Source organism: Leptonychotes weddellii, chromosome 2, assembly GCF_054177405.1.
Source record: "Leptonychotes weddellii isolate Sample4059 chromosome 2, ASM5417740v2, whole genome shotgun sequence".
Lineage (NCBI taxonomy): Eukaryota > Metazoa > Chordata > Mammalia > Carnivora > Phocidae > Leptonychotes > Leptonychotes weddellii.
The window spans coordinates 172400411-172417979 of record NC_138370.1 but is presented as its reverse complement, the minus strand read 5'-3'; the positions used below and the strand labels follow the sequence as shown (position 1 = coordinate 172417979).

Genomic DNA, 17569 nt, shown 5'->3' with positions numbered 1-17569 from the left:
GATCCAAGGTCAGCCAAGGGCACCCACAGCCTCCTCCTGACCAGTTCACAGAGAGAGCCGACAGTGTGGGAAGTGAAAATGGGCTCCTGGGAGTCCCACCCACCGTGGCAAAGGGACTCTGTGCCTGGGTCAGGCATGTGTTTAGGTCCTGGGAGATAGCACCGTTTGGGGAACCTGGAAAAGCACATCCAATTCCCTTGGCATCAGTTCAGAGCACCCAGGCAACCTGCTCATGGCTAATCCCATTTCCCCGGTTTCCCAATCTTGAGGTCGACAAAAGGGTGGCCTGGAGAGCAGGAAGAAATCACCTGATCCCTGCGAAGCATCTACGACAGGTGTTTTTACCGACCAACCTCCATGTCCCACACAACTTGCACACCAGGAAGATGACATTTCTGTGCCCGGGGTGATTTGAGCTGTGCATAAGGAAATGCAGACACACCCGGGCAGTGCGATTGCTCCCCCAGGCTTTTCAAAGCTTCCGCAATTATCCAGCTGGTGCCTAGCCCTTTCTTTCCCCAATCAGTCACCCGACCTCTCTCTCTTGACATCTTTTTAGCTGCAGCAGATCATTCTCAATGCCAGGATTATTCAACCATTGGTTTAACAGCATCTGGATAGATAATATAACATGATGACTAAGAGCCTGGGATTCAGAGCTCGAAGCCCAGCCTGCCACTCCCCAGCCACGTCACATGGGGCAAGTCACCCGTCTGCGAGGTGGGGATTAGGGAGTGCTCATCTCAGGGTCATGTCATACAGACCAAACAAGGTGCTGCCCTTGGAATTGCCTGCTGTGTAGCAAGTGCCCAGTATTGCTATTGTTTTGGGAAGTCTCTTTGTTGATCATTATTTTTCTTCTTGTTTATTCATTTATTCTTTTTCAAGTGTTTATGGAGCACCTACTATTGGCCAACATAGTGCTAGATACTGAGAAAGCTGCAAAGAAGGGTAAACCTATTACTTCCATCGGGTAATTCACAATCAGGTCAGAAGGATGAGCCACTGGAAGGAACCTGCATTTAGTAAGCACCTACTGTGTGCCAGGCACTGGTTATGCACAGCCTCATTTAATCCTGAGAGCAGCCACTAAGTGTTTGTCAGTTCCATTCTGTGGCCAAGCTTACTGGGGTTCCACAGTCATCCCACTTGCTTAAAGCACCACAACTTGTGGATGAGAATTGACGTTTAATGCAAGACCATCCATTCCACCCGCTGCCCACCCTCTGTTCACTGCCACTCTGTGGGGGAAGCCTCTCATCAGAGTGAGCCTCGGGACCTTGGTGTCTACACATTTTTCTCTCTTTTTTTGGTGGTGCAGCGTCCAAAAAGACTTCTTACTTTGGAGGGTCTGCCTTATGGGTCTTGTGGGTACATCCCTCTCACCTTCTCAAGAGTCTTCCAGCAATTATCCTCTTTCCCTTCAGCATCATCAATTTCTCCTTCTCTACTGGATCTTTCTAGGCTAGATACAAAGGTGTCTTAACATCACCAACTGGAAAACAGAAACTAAACTAAGAAGTGTTGGAGAGGGGGGCACCTGGGTGGCTCAGTCAGTTGAGCGCCTGACTTGGTTTCGGCTCAGGTCATAATCTCAGGGTCATGAGATGGAGTCCCGTGTCAGGCTCCGCACTCAGTAGGGAGTCTGCTTCCTCCTTCTCCCTTGCCCTCTGCCCCTCCCCCTCCTCACTCTCTCAAATAAATAAATAAATAAATAAATAAATAAATAAATAAATAAATAAATCTAGAAGCGTTGGTGAGGATGTGGAGAAACTAGAGCCCTCCTACATTGTCAGTGGGGATGTCAGCCTCTTCAGCAACAGTGGGAAACAGTTTGATGGTTTCTCAAAGCGCACTGATAGAATTACCTTGGGACCCAGCAATACAATTCCTGGGTATATACCCAAGGGAATTGAAAGCAGGTGTTCAAGCAGAACTTGTACTTGAATGCTCGCAGCAGTGTTATGTACAGTAGTTAAAATGTGGAAAGAGTCCCAATGTCCATTAGTTAATGAATGGATACACAGTGTGGTCTATCCACACCTGGATTACTCATTCAGAAAGGAATGAAGTCCGGAGACATGTTTACAGTGTGGAAGAACCTCGAAAACCTTATGCTGAGGTGAAAAAGCTGGACACAAATAGTCACCTGTTTCATGATTCCATTTAGATGGAATGTGCAGAAAAGGCAGATCCAGAGAGGCTGAAAGCTGACTAGTGGTTGCCACGGGCTGGGGGAGGTGGCCAATGGGAAGCCAATATTTAATGGTTTTGTTTTGGGGGAGATGAAAATGTTTTGGAGCTAGACAGAGGTGTTGGTTACACAACACTGTGAATGTAGAAAATGGTTAATTTTATGTTAAGTGAAGTTCACCTCAATTAGGAAAAAAAAAAACTTCCTTTGACTCCATGACCTTCTGTTATCACCCCATTTCCTTGCTCTTTGTCACAGCTAAGCTGTCCCAAAGGATTCACTGTCTCCACTCTGCACTTCCTTAGTCTGCTCCAGCAGAGGGTTTTGACCCATCACACCACTCAAGTTGCTCTTACTGAGGACATCAATCATCCAAAGTCACTAGTCAATTCCCTATAACCTCCCAGCAGCTTTGACAAAGGTGACCACTCCTCTTCCTTCTGGGTCCTTCTAGAAACTTCCTTGTCCTGTCTTCCAGTCAACATGCTGGCCTGGTTTTCCCTCAGCAGCTCCTCCTTCCCTGCAAGGCCACTGAGGATGGAGGCTCCCAGGACTCAGCCTTTGCAAAGGCCTCCTCTCTGCTCTGCCCACACTCTTGTCCTGGTCGACCTCATCCAGACTTGTCCCCAGCCTTCAGCCCACCCATATGAAAACTGAACTTCTGTTACCCCTGCCCAATTCCCCTCTTCCATCAGGCCTCTCCCTCATCCAGCCCCCTCCCAGTTCCCAGGCCAAAAAGCAGACTCCTTCCTCCCTCTGAATTCCCTCCTGGTGCCTGTCCAAATAATGACAACCCTCACCACCTCGGCTCCCAGTTATATCCCGGGCAGATGGCACATCCCCCACCCCCGACCCTGTCCGCACGGCCTCCAGACCACTGCCCGACTCCTCAACCCCCACCCCTTCTGCAGGTGCTCTCCATCCCGGGGCGGACAGAGTGACATCCTCTGCAAACACCCAGCCCTCGGGACCTACTCTGCTTCCAGCCTCCGGTGACTTTCCTAGGACCAGTCCTGATGTGCCAGTCCCTGCTCCCAGAGTCAGACCCTCCTCCTCGTTCATCCAAGTGACACAGAAGAGCGAGGGGCTGGCCCCTCCCGACCTGAGTGTGGGACTTAGGAAGGTTGCGAAGGGCCCCAATGACAAGGCCCATGTCTGCCTCTCCAACTTGTCGCTCTGCTCTCTCCTTTGGCCTCCACATACCCCTCACCCGGGCCTTCTCCCTTCCTCCCAAACACCCAGGTTCTGCCATCTTGGGGCCTTTGGACCTGCTGCTCCTTCTGCCCAGAGATCCATCCCCAGACCACTGTAGGGCTGCTTCACTCTTGTCCTGCAGGTCTTAGCTCGCACATCTCCTTAGAAAGGCTCTCTCTCACCGCCCTGCCTAAACCAAACCCACCCAACCCCAAGTCGGCCTGCCTGTCTGTCTGTGCATCTGTCTCTCCCTGCCTCCCTTTCTGAGTCCTCCTCCTTCTCCCTGTCCGCTCCCTCTCTCTCCTTCCTTCCCTCTTTCTCTCTTTTTCATTACCTTTTATTTTCTTCAACATACTTAATACCTGACGTTCTCTTTTTTGTCTGTTTGTTTTGGGGCTCCTGTCTTTTCTCCCCGGCAGAATGCAACTCCATGGGGGAGGGGGCAGTTGGGGGGGGGCAGAGACCTTGTCGCTTATCACTGCTGTCATCCCAGTGCCCAGACACAGTCCAGCACGTAGTAGGCACTTCATGCGTATTTGGTGAAGAACTGATCAGAGCAGCCACAGTGCCCGCTGAGCTCTCTCTTGCCCGCAGAAAAGCCCGGCAAGAGTGCTCAGCCTAGACTGGCTGCCAGGGTAGCCCGCCAGCCCTGGGCCCCGAGTCTGACCCAGAGCCGCGGGCGCCGCCGAGGAAATGCAGTATTCTCTAGCAGGAGTCAGGGGGCCACGGCACTCAGTGTCCCGCAGTGGGGGGGTCAGGGACCTCCCGACCAGGTGGTTTTCTTGCTGTCTGCTTCCCACGTTTTCTGCATACTTCCAGAACCTGGATGCACAGTCTCTCCGTGAACGCCCACGGCATGTTTGCTTGGTATCATTTTCCATCTGTCTGGAGCCCTCAGGGAGCTCTTACTCTGACTCACAAGCCCTTAAGGAGAAGCACGGACAGACCTCTGCTTGGTTTGATCACCATTTTGAAGGAAGTTGGAAAAGGAGCTCGTTTAAAAAAAACAACAACAACAACAAAATGGAGTGGAATGTCTGAAGATTCAGACCCTCTGCCTGGCTCATGAGCTTGGTTTAGGCGGGAAGAGCAAGGCTCTGGCACCCACCGGGACTGTCCCCAGCCAGCCGTGTGACCTTAAGCAATTCGGCTAACCGCCGTGAGCTCAGCCTCCTTGCCTGCATCATAAACACGACAGCATGTCCCTATGAGGGGATCAATAATGTATGAACCTAATACTCAACCCCTGGCAGAGACTTGTCAATTGTACCCATTTTTAACACTTAGAAGTCAACCATTTACGACATTCAGAGGGTCCGATAAATATTTATACTTAGCTGTTCATTCAGAGTTTCTCTCGGGTTCTTGTTCAGCTTGACCAGAGTTGACAAACAAGAATGGAGCAGGTCCCCGGGAATTTGTGATCTCCGGGGAGACTTGGCGCGTGGCCCTCCGATGTCAAAGGAAGGGCTGTGGGCCAGACGCCAGTTAGCTTGGATCGTCCTGAGACTCGGAAGTGCTCATCCAAGCTGCTGCTGGGTTCTCTCCCGCCTCTCTGGCCGCCTTCCACACGTTCTTCCTTGGGGCCTCCTCCTCCTTCCTTGGGGCCTCCTCACTGGGCGCTGGCTTCCTGGGCAGCTCTGATCCCCTGCGTGCTGACAACTCCCACGGTTCAATCCCAGCCCAGGCGTCCCACGTTCCGGGCCAGCCCACGCCCCAGGATGCCGGCACTTGGGGACTAAAAGGAGCCTCAGAATTAAGGTGGCCTGGTGAAGCCGGTGAAGTGGCCAGGTCAGTTCCTAGCTGAGCAAGCACCTGGAGGGAGTCATGCGTCTGGGGCCAGGGCGGGCCCCTTGGGCTGCACGCAACCGGCACACTCGAATGAATAACCAGCATCTCCGAAGCACCAAGGTCCGCAGCCTGCCGCCCTCCCCGCTCCTCCCGCCCCAAACTAGCTCCTCCACAGTCTTCCTGTCCGGGTGAGTGGCGTCGCCGTCCCACCTGCTGCCCACACGCGCCTCAGCAACGCAGAATCTGACCACCTCCCACCAGTCCCTCCCTGCCCTTCAGCCCTAGCCCCTAGTCCAGGCCGTCTTGGCAGCTCTGGGAGGAGCCCGCTGCATCCTGCCTGCTCTCCCCGCCCCTGCCCCTGCCCCCGCCCCCCACTGCCCCACAGAGCAGCTGAGTGCTCTTTATAATGTAGGTTGGAGCTCGTCCCTCCGTGCTCAGAAAATGCCCCTCCCGTTGGCTCCGGACCCTCTCAGCTCAGGGTTATGTTCTCAGGCCTTCGCAAGGGCTAAGGCCTCTGACCCCAATGACTCATACCTGACCCTGTCCCCCCATCTCCTTCCCCCTACCCCTCCACTCTGGTCAGCCGGCTCCCTTGGTGCCCTCGAGTGGTTCTAGGACACTCTTGTCTCAGACCTTTTGTACCTGCTGTTCCTCTCCCGGGGCCACCCCCCGCCCCCCCTGCCCAGATCTACAAAGGACTCACAGTTTACTTCCCTCTGGCCTCCACTCAGATAGGACCCATTGGAGAGGGCCCCTGACCCCTGATATAAAATGCAGCTCGTAATTAATCACCCCCATGACCTCCATCTATCCCACCGGATTTTCCTTTTTTTTTTTTTTTTTTAAAGATTTCATTTATTTATTTGAGAGAGAGAGAATGAGAGAGAGCAGATGAGAGGGGGGAGGGTCAGAGAGAAGCAGACTCCCCGCCGAGCAGGGAGCCCGATGCGGGACTCGATCCAGGGACTCCAGGATCATGACCTGAGCCGAAGGCAGTCGCTTAACCAACTGAGCCACCCAGGCGCCCCGGCCGGATTTTCCTTTGGCATGGCACCAATCACCATCGGCTGAATATTTACCTGTCGGCTGAGCTCTGTCCTCCAGCTAGAATGTGTAGCCCAGACGGCTGGGACTGGGTCTTGTGCTGCTCACTCTCCTGGCCTCCCTGGCTCTAGTTCCCGCCTCCCCTGTCCTGCTCTTACCCTGGGGAGCCGGCCCTGAGGGATGGCATTGGTGGACTCCCTTGCAACTAGCTGTCAGCCCAAGAGAACCGTGGGCAGGAAATCGAATGGTGGGAAGACAAGGGCGCTTCTTCCCTGCACCCCCTCTCCCACTGCCAATTCAGCAGCTCTGGCAATAGCCGCCTTGTCCCCAAGTCCCCAAGTGCAGGTCCCTGCAGGTGGCCCAATGACACTTCCTTCCCTTGCCCTCAGGGCCAGCTGTAATGGCTCCTCGCTGTCATGGGGAGCCTGGCCATTCCTCATCTGTTATTTTACCCCTACCCACACCTCTGTAAGTCACTTGAATTGTCTGGGGTGGGTTCAGTTTCCTCCTGAAACCCTAGCCCGGCCCCCCCAGCCACGTTTACTGCTGCGCCTGGCACCTAGAATACAGTCTGAAACATGGCACTTGATAAATATTTTTAATTCATTAATGAGCTGATTAATTAATTAGCAGAAGGATGAATGGGAGGAAATCAATATGCTACTTAAAGGAATGAATAGATCAACGAATAGAGCCATTTTGCTTCTTTTTTTTTTTTTTTTAATAATAATCATACTGATTATTCTTTTTTTTTTTTTTTTTTTTATTTGAGACAGAGAGAATGAGAGACAGAGAGCATGAGAGGGAGGAGGGTCAGAGGGAGAAGCAGACTCCCTGCCGAGCAAGGAGCCTGATGCGGGACTCGATCCCGGGACTCCAGGATCATGACCTGAGCCGAAGGCAGTCGCTTAACCAACTGAGCCACCCAGGCGCCCCGCCATTTTGCTTCTTGAAGGAAATAATTAAACCAATGAGCTAACTTTTAAGGAAGCATAAATAGGGGGAAAAAATGAACAGAATCTGTGGGTGCCTTCGAATTGTGTGCTTAGCAGAGTTCTGAATCTGTTTCCTGGCTCTTACCTTGAAGGTTAGATTACAGGCCCTTCCTCCCAGCCAGACTGATGAAGGTTCTGAGATCCCCTTGACCTTGGAGCCCTGGCTGCTGGCCCCATCTCCCCAGCCTGGCCGCACACCCTCTGAGTCGTGCCTGGAGCCTTCGGGCTCACCCTCTGCCCAAAGCAGCAAAGACTCCTCCCTGCTCCGGGGACGCCCCCAGGGTCCACGTCCCCGCGCCCAGGAGAGGGAAAGCCCCCTGGCTTCTGCTGCAAGAGAGGGCCTTACTTGCCCAGCAGGAGCACCGGCTAGTGAGCTTCAGCTTGGCCAGACTGCCACATTCACCCGGCTTCCAGCTAGCAAGCAGTCTTTTCCTGGCTTGTGACAACACTCAGTGTGGGGAAGCAGCAGTGGACCTGGAGGGGACACCCACAAGCACCTTAGCCTTCCAAAGCGGACAGTCGCTCTAGTGGGTCTGGCGAAGCTTGGGCCGGAGCGAGGGGACAGGGACAGAAACCACAGAGCAGCACATCCAAGTGCCACTGGGCCAAGAAGTCACAGGGAGCAGGGAGTGGATGGTCACCTGGAGATGCTCTCCCTTTCCTTCTCTCTGTTCCCTGGGAAGCAGCCGCCAGGGACCGCTGAGCAAGCAGGGGCACTTCTGCATGGGATGAGGAAGCTGGTTTCTCTCACACAGTGAAGGGAAGCCAAGTTCTCCCTCCAGGGAAGGGGAAAGCGGCAGAGCAAGGGAGGGGCACCGGCGAGACTGACACCCCAGCTGATGGCACGGCTTTGCCCAGGCTGGCTGGACTTGATCGCTGCGTTCAATGTGTCCAGCCCGGAATGACCTCCTGGGGCTATCAACGTCCCAGAGGTGCTGTTGGGGGGTGCCTTCCTCCCTGAGGAACAACCACAGGAGAGGCTATAAGTAGACACTTAACTCGTTGCATTTTGCCAAGCAAACTCTGCTCTGGAAAAGAAATCCACCTGCTCATTCATTCATTCGTTCATTCACTTCCTCATTTATTTATTTGACCCAGGCTTCCTGAGGTCGTACTAAGAGCCAGGCCCTCTGTTAGTTGCTGGAGGTACAGAAATGAGTCCGAGAAAGTCCCTCCTGAAAGGCGCTCACACTCTAGGAGAGAGACAGACACACAGCAGTGCGGGACGTGCTCCTTCAATATTCAGTGGTCCAGGCCCGGTCCCTGGCACCTCGGATGGAGCCATGAACTCACACAGACAAAACTTCCTGTCCTCGTGGGGCTTGCATTCTCAGGAAGGGACACAGATGGTAGACCACACATGTGATTAAAGGACGGTTTGTTAGATTGGGATAGGTGCCATGGAAAAACATAAAGAAGGGCGTATAGAGGGCTGTGGGGTGGGATATTATAAATTTTTAAAAGATGGTTCTGGAAGCCCTCACCCAGAAGGTAACACGTGAGCAAAGACATGAAGGAAGGGAGGGCTTGAGCCGGGTGGGCAAGTTATAATGGTTACAACATGTGTGTTACGAAGGCCACACACCCCAGAGCCTTACTCCGCGGCAGCCCAGAAGGACAGCTCTCTGGTTATGAAGGAAAGGAGTTTCCAGCAGAAGAGCAGCTCAGGGAGAAGGGCCAATGGGGAGGAACTACTGGAGTGCCGTGAGTGGGTGAGGAGAGGGACAGATCTTTCCAGAGAGGGAAGTGGGGCAACGGATGGGCTGGTCTAGTTGCTTGGACGGGATCCTATCGACACAGGGTTGACTGTGAGTGGCGGGATGGTGGTGTGATGGAAAGATTCAGGTGCTGACACTGGACCCCCAAAGTTCAAACCGTAGCACCTCACTGGCTCTGTGACCTTGAGCGAGTCATTCGACCTCTGGAAGCCTCAGGGTTTTTTTTTACCCTATCTGTAAAATGGGAAGAATCACAGAACTCCCTCCACAGGATCAAGTGACTTAGAAGTGCATCTGTATTATGTGTTCCTCCGAAAGATCATGGAGGGTGGACTGGAGTCAGGCACGGGGCCAGACTGGCAGCAGGGAGGCACATCTGAGAGCTTGAGAACGGGAGCTTGCAAGGTCCTTGACCGCGCATCCCAGAGTGGGACGTCTGCCGGAGAGATGATTGACCCCTCCATTCAGTTCATGGTTCCTAGGCTCGCTGGCCGAGATACAGACGTGCTTCTGCCCTCTTGGGCTTGCAATCTGGGTAAGGGGACACAGATTAAAACACACGCCATCCACGGTAGGCTTGCGATAGAGCACGTGGGGTCAAGGGCAAAGCTTGACCCTTGAGAAGCCTAGAACACCAGTGAGGGCAGTGACAGCAAGATGCCAGTCCTTCCTTGTTCCCACCTGGAGAGTTTCTCAAAAACGTAGATTTCTGGCCCTGGCCCAGACCCACTGGCTCTGAAAATCCAGAGGAAAGGTCTAATAAGCTAATCCGAATTATCAGCAAAATTGGCAAATGCTGATCCACCACAACTCCCTCGTTTTTACAGATAGGAAATGTGGGGTCCAGAGACTGGCCCAAGGAGCCACGGCCAGGGTGGGCAGGTGAGGCGGGGCTGGAAATCAGAGCCCTCTGTTCCCTGACTGCATTCATCTCCTCGGGCTGCATAACAGAGTCCCACAAGCGAGGGAGTTTCAAACCACAGAAACCTGCTTTTCCCAGTTCTAGAGGCTAGAAGTCTGTCTTGAAGGCTCTAGGGGAGAAGCTGCTCCATGCCTTTCTCTTAGCTTCCGGGGTCACTGGCCACCCTTGGCCTTCCTTGGCGTGCAGCCATAACTCCAGCCTCCGTCTGCGTCCTCCTTTGGCCTTCTCCCTGTGTGTCCTCTCCTTATAAAAACACCAGTCATATTGGATTAGGGCCCACCCTATTCCAGTATGACTATATCTTAACCAATTGCATCTGTGATAACTCTATTTCCAAATAAGTTCACATTCTGAGATACTGGGGTTTAGGACTGCAACACAGTTTTTGGGGGGGAAGACGTGGTTCAGCCCACCACCCCCCTTCTCCACCAAGCCTTGACGGCTCCCCTCATGGACATGGTTCGGACCCACCTGATTCCGGGAAGAGCTGAGGGCGCTGACGCTAAAATGAAATGGACAAAACAGGACTAATATACTAAGAAATAACAAATGGGTGATGATGAAGAACCACCAAGTGGAGAGGGAGATGGAGTTGTGGGGGACATTTCTACTAGAGACGGTCTGACTCAATGTCATTCTGGGTGTCTGGACTCCTGGCTCCTGTGGGCACTTCTCCCACTTGGGCTTATCTTTACAGGACGGTGGCTGAGCAGCCCAGAAAGGACCCCCTCAAGCAAAGATAGCATCAGCAGGTGTGGGAGTATGTCTTTGGGACCTTCTGAGCTCGGGGATGCTCCTCACTGTGTCACAGGTGGTTTGTGGGGAACCGATGATGTAATGAAAATTAAATAATAACTGGAAAAAAATAACATTTTTAGAGAGCTTTGCAATTTATAGAATGTCTTCACACTTATCATCAGCAATAGTCCTCCCCAGAATTCTGTGGGGAACCCATGCGTTTACTGATGGTGAGAAGACCAAAGGGCAGAGAGGTAATGAGTTCACACAGGGAGTTGTAAATGAGTCACAACTAAACTGGGTTTCTTGGTTCTCAGCTCAGGCCTCTCCCCACATCTCCCATGACAACAAGGCTTCATCGCTCCCCACAGCTCTTCCCATCTGCAGTTTTCAAAGGCATCATGACCAGTCAATCCACCCACCCATCCATCCATCAGTAAGTATACAAGTAAGTAAATGGCTATATTCCTTAAAATTACTATTTACTCTGGTTACTGGTTCATTTACATCGTCTCATCTGTTTTCAACGGAAACCCAGGAAGCAGCCTTGGCAGGTACCACCCCCGAGGCTAGAAGGCTGGAATTAAAGTTAAGAGCTGCCCCCATCGCCTCCGGGTGGGGTTCTGCTGTCCGAGACCCCTGAGAAGGGATGCTCAAAGGAACAGAGGTCGGCCCCGGCCCCACGACGGGCTTCAAGCCCCTCCCTTCATGGCTTCCTTCCAGCCAAGAGAGCCCACCACTTCCTGGAGAGTCTCAAGCCGGGGTATCTTGAACTGAGTTAAACTGAGAGGCTCATTTTACGGGCATTGGGGAGAGGCCCTGAAATGAGTTAGCTGGGCTCTGCAGCCAAGCGAGAGCTTGGTGCAGAAGCAAAGATGGGGATCAGTATGCCCCGTGTTTGTCCTGTGACAAGTAACCACTTGTTACTATCAGGAACCTACCCTGTGCCAGAGCCTGAGATACACTGTCGCATTCCATCCACCCCCCACCCACCCCCTGATCATCCAGCAAGGACCCGTTTTCGAGATGCAGACACTGAGACTCAGTGGCTAAGTGGCTTGCTGCTGCCTTCAGTGTAGACACTTGCCGGGGGTTCACTCAGGGTAGAAGGGCTGAGAAACTTCCTCTTTAATTTCTCCGCGGTCTCCCAGCTCCTACCGCAACCAGACCACAGGCACAACAAGCATAAGTAGGTATGGAATTCTCCAGATGATACATCTGTGCCTTCTGGGCAGCAAATATTGGAGGTTCCAGAAGGGGAGTTATTCCCTATACCTGTCTGAACATGAAGCTTACCTGCAAGTTACCACCCAGGAACAGTCCTGCCACACAGACTCTTTTTTTTTTTTTTTTAAGATTTTATTTATTTATTTGAGAGAGAGAATGAGAGACAGCACAAGAGGGAAGAGGGTCAGAGGGAGAAGCAGACCCCTGCTGAGCAGGGAGCCCGATGCGGGACTCGATCCAGGGACTCCGGGATCATGACCTGAGCCGAAGGCAGTCGCCCAACCAACTGAGCCACCCAGGCGCCCCCTGACACACAGACTCTTGCAGTATGTTCCCGGACGGGGTGTTTGTCCTGCCTCTCTGTCTCCTTCCTGTCCTAGGGAACTGGGTTGGACATGCTCCCCTCCTTCCCCAGAGAGCCCCCAGGGCCCCCAGAATTACGGCCTCTGTGCCCCATGCTGCCCTGGAGTGACTGTTGGCTCAACACCTCCCAGGTGTCAAAATGGGATTGGCTGACATTGGGTGGTCAGCATCCTCCTCTCTGTCCTGTTGGGCAGACCACGGAGTGCCTCCCTTCCTCCTAGGCATGGCCTTGACCTTTATAAAATGAGTGGCTCCCGAATGCCCTCCGGAGAACCAGGGCTGGGCAGGCTGATGAGAACAAAGATCTTCCAGGCCCACCCCTTACAATTCTGGTTTAATGGATCTGGCATGGGACAAGGCATCTGAAATTGAACGAGCACCAACCCACCCCACCCGCAGCTGACCCTCAAACAAACCTTTGGCTTACCTGTGTTTCCCCAACCTCAGCCTTAGCTTGCTGCCTTGATGATACGTTACTTTGAGTTATTTTTATTTTTTACCCGGCTTTGCCCTCAGCCAGCAGTTCTCAGCCTGGCTGTTCACACTAAAGGGGCTCGAGCAGAATGTTGTACAAAATCTCAAAGCCGGGCGTCTCTCTGGGCTGGAGCATTTTAAAAGCTCCCCGGGCAATTGTAAGGTGTGGCCATGGTCGAGGACCACTGCCTTAAGCAATGATATGCATGCCATCTAATGGACATTAAAATATAGGCATAAATGTGTCGATAGAAGTATGCTCTTGCACAACCAACCCAAAAGCATCCTGAGTTCCACGCTTTCAGAAACCCTAGACTAGATGTAAAGGCCCTTCTGGTCCCCTCATGGACCTTGGTCCACATCCAAAAAAAGAATTCTTCTCACTGAGACTTTCAGATGTACTAGAGTCCACCAGGCCCCATCACTCACTGAGTGACCTCGTGATCCCCATAGCAACGCACTCTGGGACATCATTATCATCCCTAGTTTACAGATTTGGAAACTGAGGCTTAGAGGATCAGATGCTGACTCTTCTATTCCTGGGAAGTGAGTTCAGAGAGTCCAACGCCAGCCGCCGGATCCCAAACATGACACTTCCTCTGCCGTGCCTGGGGCCGAGAGGTGAGCAACCCTGCCTTCTAGCCGGGTTGGACTGAGGGCTGACAGGACTCTAGACGTGTACTGGTTTGTGACAGCAGCTGAGGAAGAGGCTTTCCAAAGGATGGGCATCGGGGGTCAAGGGCGTGTGGATGAGCACCACTCTCCCCAAGCAGGCTAGTTTCACCACGCTCAACCCTGCAATGTTTTCACCCCTCCCTCTGGTTTCTTCTAATATTAGAAAAAAGGAATAAAATCTCATCTCTACTTGAGAAACCAAACCTTACTCAGCATAATAAAGATCAGATTTGTCATTATGCCATCGTTTCTGTGGTAATAGGCTGGCTTATGACCTTTCGTTCCTGGCAAAGCCTGATGGCAGGAAAGCAGTTTGGAAACAGACTGCATTGCTTACTGATCCTATCTAATTAGTTTCAGATCTCCTGACCAGCGAAAACCCAATGAGACGCGTTGTGTATTTTCCAAAGCAAGGAAGGAGGCCTCTCTGCTCCCGGGTGGCCCAAGACAGCTCTGTGTTTAGAGGTTGACGCTCTGAGGGGTTCCAAAGCACCTCCTGATGGGCACAGTAGAATGCTAACACGAATTCCCCAAATGTATATCATTTCTGAAGGAAACAGGGAATGCTTCTGGTTATGAAATCCTAGAATATCAGCCCTAGCAATTAAAGGGATCAGGGGAATCATGCTGCAGAGCTCCATTTTAGAAATGAAGAAACAAATGACTCAGAGTGACGTGGCTAGTTAGCAGGACTGGAAGAGGAAGATGCCACATATCCTGAGGCTGACTTCATTCTGGATTCCCAGCACCATGGATACTGAGGTGAATAAGGCTTTGCTCCTGTCCCCTAGGAATGCACCATGGGCGGGGGTGGGGACGGTCACAGACATAGAATGTTCCGACATACTTTAACGGAGGTAAAACAGGGTCCTGGAGAGGAGGCATGCAGCTGTGCTGCTTGGGGTTCACCCATTCATCCATTCATTTATTCACTCATTCATTCATTCTTCGGTGTGTGCCGAGCACCTGCTCTGTGTCAGGAGCACTCTGTTCTAGGCATTATGGCCCCAGAAGTGAACAAAGCAGAAAAGGGCCCTGCCTTCCCGGCCCGTACACATAATGGGGAATCAGACATTAAACAACCACACACTTGGATAGATGTTTAGTGCAATTATGGAAAATTCTAGAAAATGGTGTAAGGTGGTATGAGAGGCAACATCAGGAGATTCTGACCTCAGCTGAGGAGTGACAGTTAGTCTGACATGTGTGGATGCGGGGAGGGGGTGGCGTGCCACTCCAGGGGGGAGGAGCAGGGGGCAGGAAGGGGCTTGTGTGTGAGGGTTTGAGGGACCGTGGGGCTGAGCCTGGCCTGCCTTGTACATGAGGTTAAGGATGCGGGTTGAATCCTAAGAGCGATGGGAAGGATTGAAGGTCTCTAAACCTGAGCAGGGGGTTGAGGAGGAGGATGAGGTCAGCCTCTCAGGCAGCCATGCGGTGCTGGGGTGTTAACACTGGGGGGACGAAGGAGGACAGCGATGAACTGGACACAGGAAGACACAGTCTGGTTCGCGTGAGAGATGATGGAGGTTTAGACAAGGGTGGGGCCAGGAAGAGTGACCCACTCACATGGCGGTTCCAAGAATCGCAGGAGACCACAACCCACGCTGGGTCCAGTGCGTGCAGCTTGTCACACGGGGATCTGGGGTCCTGGCTCAGCTGCCGTCACCATGTGGCCCGTGTCCTCAGACCAGGCTGGAGAGGCGCCGGGATCCTCCTTCAAAGTCTCTGGGGAGGGTCTTGGCGGGAATTAATGCAGGGCAGAGACTTTGGCTTCAGATACCCTGGGCGGGGTTCCAATTCTGAGGGCTTAGCCCTGTGACCCTGGGCAAGCACGCTGAGCCACGAGTCCCTTTTTTGGAAAGGGAAATTCGAATCTCTCCGAGCAGGACAAGCGCGGCCGTCAAGTAAGGCTCGGAGTCAGGCAAACCTTACCCCGCCACACACACCCTTTTTGGTAACACATTCTTCTCTCCATCCTCTTTGGGGGCCAATGATTCTCTGAATGTCTGACTCAAGTTCCTCCTTTCATCCTGTGCTCCATGAAAACCGAGATGCTGCTCTTCGTGGCTTTTCATAACTGACTCGAGTCTCTTGTGTTACATGATGTTACTGGAAAGCACTAAGGTTGTCTGGCAACAGATGAGACGCGTGAGTCAGGTGTGTGGTTGTGACACCCCACTCTGTCCCCCAGCCTGGTGTGCCACCCCCACCTGGCTTTGCCGGAGGCCCGTGTCCACCTGGCCCTGGACTGCCTCCTTGCGTCTCTGACTGCTTCCCAGCAGAGGCTGAGGGGATCCAGAACTCTCTCCTCCCTTCTTTCCGTGTCTCTGGTCACAATCATCTCTCTAAACTCAACCTAAGTCTTGCTTTTTTCCAAGAAACCCTCAATATCTACCCCGAAATCTTCTGGTTATGGTATTCTCCGTTTTAAAATGGAGAAACTAAGCTTCAAACCTCTGGTATACAAAAAGCCTAAATTCTTCAGCAGAATATGGAAGCCTTCAGCCACTTGGCCTCGCTGTGCCTTCCTAGCCTACATTAGCCAAGAAGCAGCAAAGGCAGGGTTTTCAAACTGTCCCTCTCCCCTCCCCCTGCCATAGCGGACATCCTTAACGAATCCTACCACTTTCCCCACTGAACCCAGTTACAAGCAGGCAGTGGGACCCAGGCAGCGGAGTTGCTGAGTCAGGTGCCACCTGCTTGCCCTCACTCGAGTCTGCGATGTGAATGTGTGACACAGCCTGGCCTGTGGGCATCAGGCCACCTCTTCTGCCTTCTCTGCTGGTCACCACCACCTGATCCAAATGTCTTCTTCCTAAATGGGTCCAACGCCGCCAGGTGGAATTATTGACTCCTTCATCTGGTCCTAGGAGTCTGCACCTGGGGCTGCCAGCCCCGAGCCCCTCCCGAGCCCAGGGACTCAGGGACGAATTTAAAACGGCAGTCTCATCCTTTACCGATTGGCATTTTTAATCACAAGGGAGGCGGTGATGAGAGCAGAAAAGGGGCAATTATGAAAATGGGATAGATTTCATTGAGGGCAAGTTTCTGGACCACATATTCCCACAGCCCGCCTCGGCAGGGGCCAGGTACCTCTGAAAGGTTGGCATTCCTAAAACACGTTCATTGAGAGGCTCCGAATGGCCATATCCTTTCTCCATCTTTAAGGGACCGAGTCTTCTTTGTCGGTTATCAATGAAAAGGATTGGACTGTGAGCTCCAGCTAACATTTATCAATAGTGTTGTCCCAGTAGACCGTCTGAGGCGGCCAGAACGCACCTTCCCAAGGACCCACGCGTCGCTCCCAGCCCACCATGGTTGGGGGCGGGGGGGGTACTGTTGTTATCCAAATATATAGCATAACAGTTACGAGCACAAAGATGAGAACTAGCAAAATTTGCGTTCCTCCTCTTGCGCATTGCATGACTCTGTACCAGTTTCCTTAAATCTGAGTCTTACTGTCTTCCTCTGTAAAGTGGAAAATGTGATGCTTAGCTCACAAACTTCGTGTCAGGATTAAAAGACATGACATATGAAATGTCTTCTCGCGTTGCCAGCACAGAGTAAAAATAAATCAATAAACAAGTGTACTGAGGTTATTGTGTTACTGTATTCTTAAGTGTACATGTTTAATTAGAAGCTGAGCGGACCCAGAATTTTGACACATGTACACACCCGTGAAGCCATCACCCCATTCAAATAGTAAACATACATATCAACGTGCCTCGTGCCTCTCTGTAATCCAGCCACCGATCCACTTTGTGTCACTATGGATTAGTGTGCGTTCTAAAGAGTTTTATATACGTGATCACATACAGAAGGCGCTCTTTTCTTCGCATAGGTAACCATTTTGCTTTTACTCTACATACATATAATTCTACACGGTTGTTTCTATACTCTGTTTATACTTTGTCATCCTGCTTTTTGCACTTTACATACCAGAATATTTCTCTTCATCATTAACGTCATTTTTAATGGCTGTTTTATATTCTTTTGGATGGCCATATGCCATTTAACCAGTTGGTCATGTAGATTGTTTTCCCTTTTTCAATGTTACAACCAGCTCATATAAATGAGATTATATAATTGATGACCTTCTATGTCTGGCTTAATTTACTTCGCATGATGTCGACACTCATCCTGTTGTATCAGCTTCTTGGTAAACCTTCTTTCTTTGGCTTCTAAGACAACATGCTCTTGTGTTTCCTCTACTTCTCTCCCTTTTTTTTTTTTT

General features: G+C 51.9%; 1 protein-coding gene across 4 annotated transcripts in view; it reads right to left on the bottom strand.

The window, feature by feature from the left end:
• Nucleotides 1–17569, bottom strand: part of SLC2A9 (solute carrier family 2 member 9) — a 196763-nt gene that overhangs the window by 168493 nt on the left and 10701 nt on the right. The window contains exon 1 of one of the 4 annotated variants that reach the window (XM_081812616.1): nt 4727–5201. The exons of the other annotated variants lie outside the window; for them this stretch is intronic. The gene's annotated coding sequence lies outside the window, so the exon portion shown is untranslated. Of the gene's footprint in view, nt 1–4726; nt 5202–17569 lie in introns of those variants that run through there. 4 annotated transcript variants of the gene reach the window in all.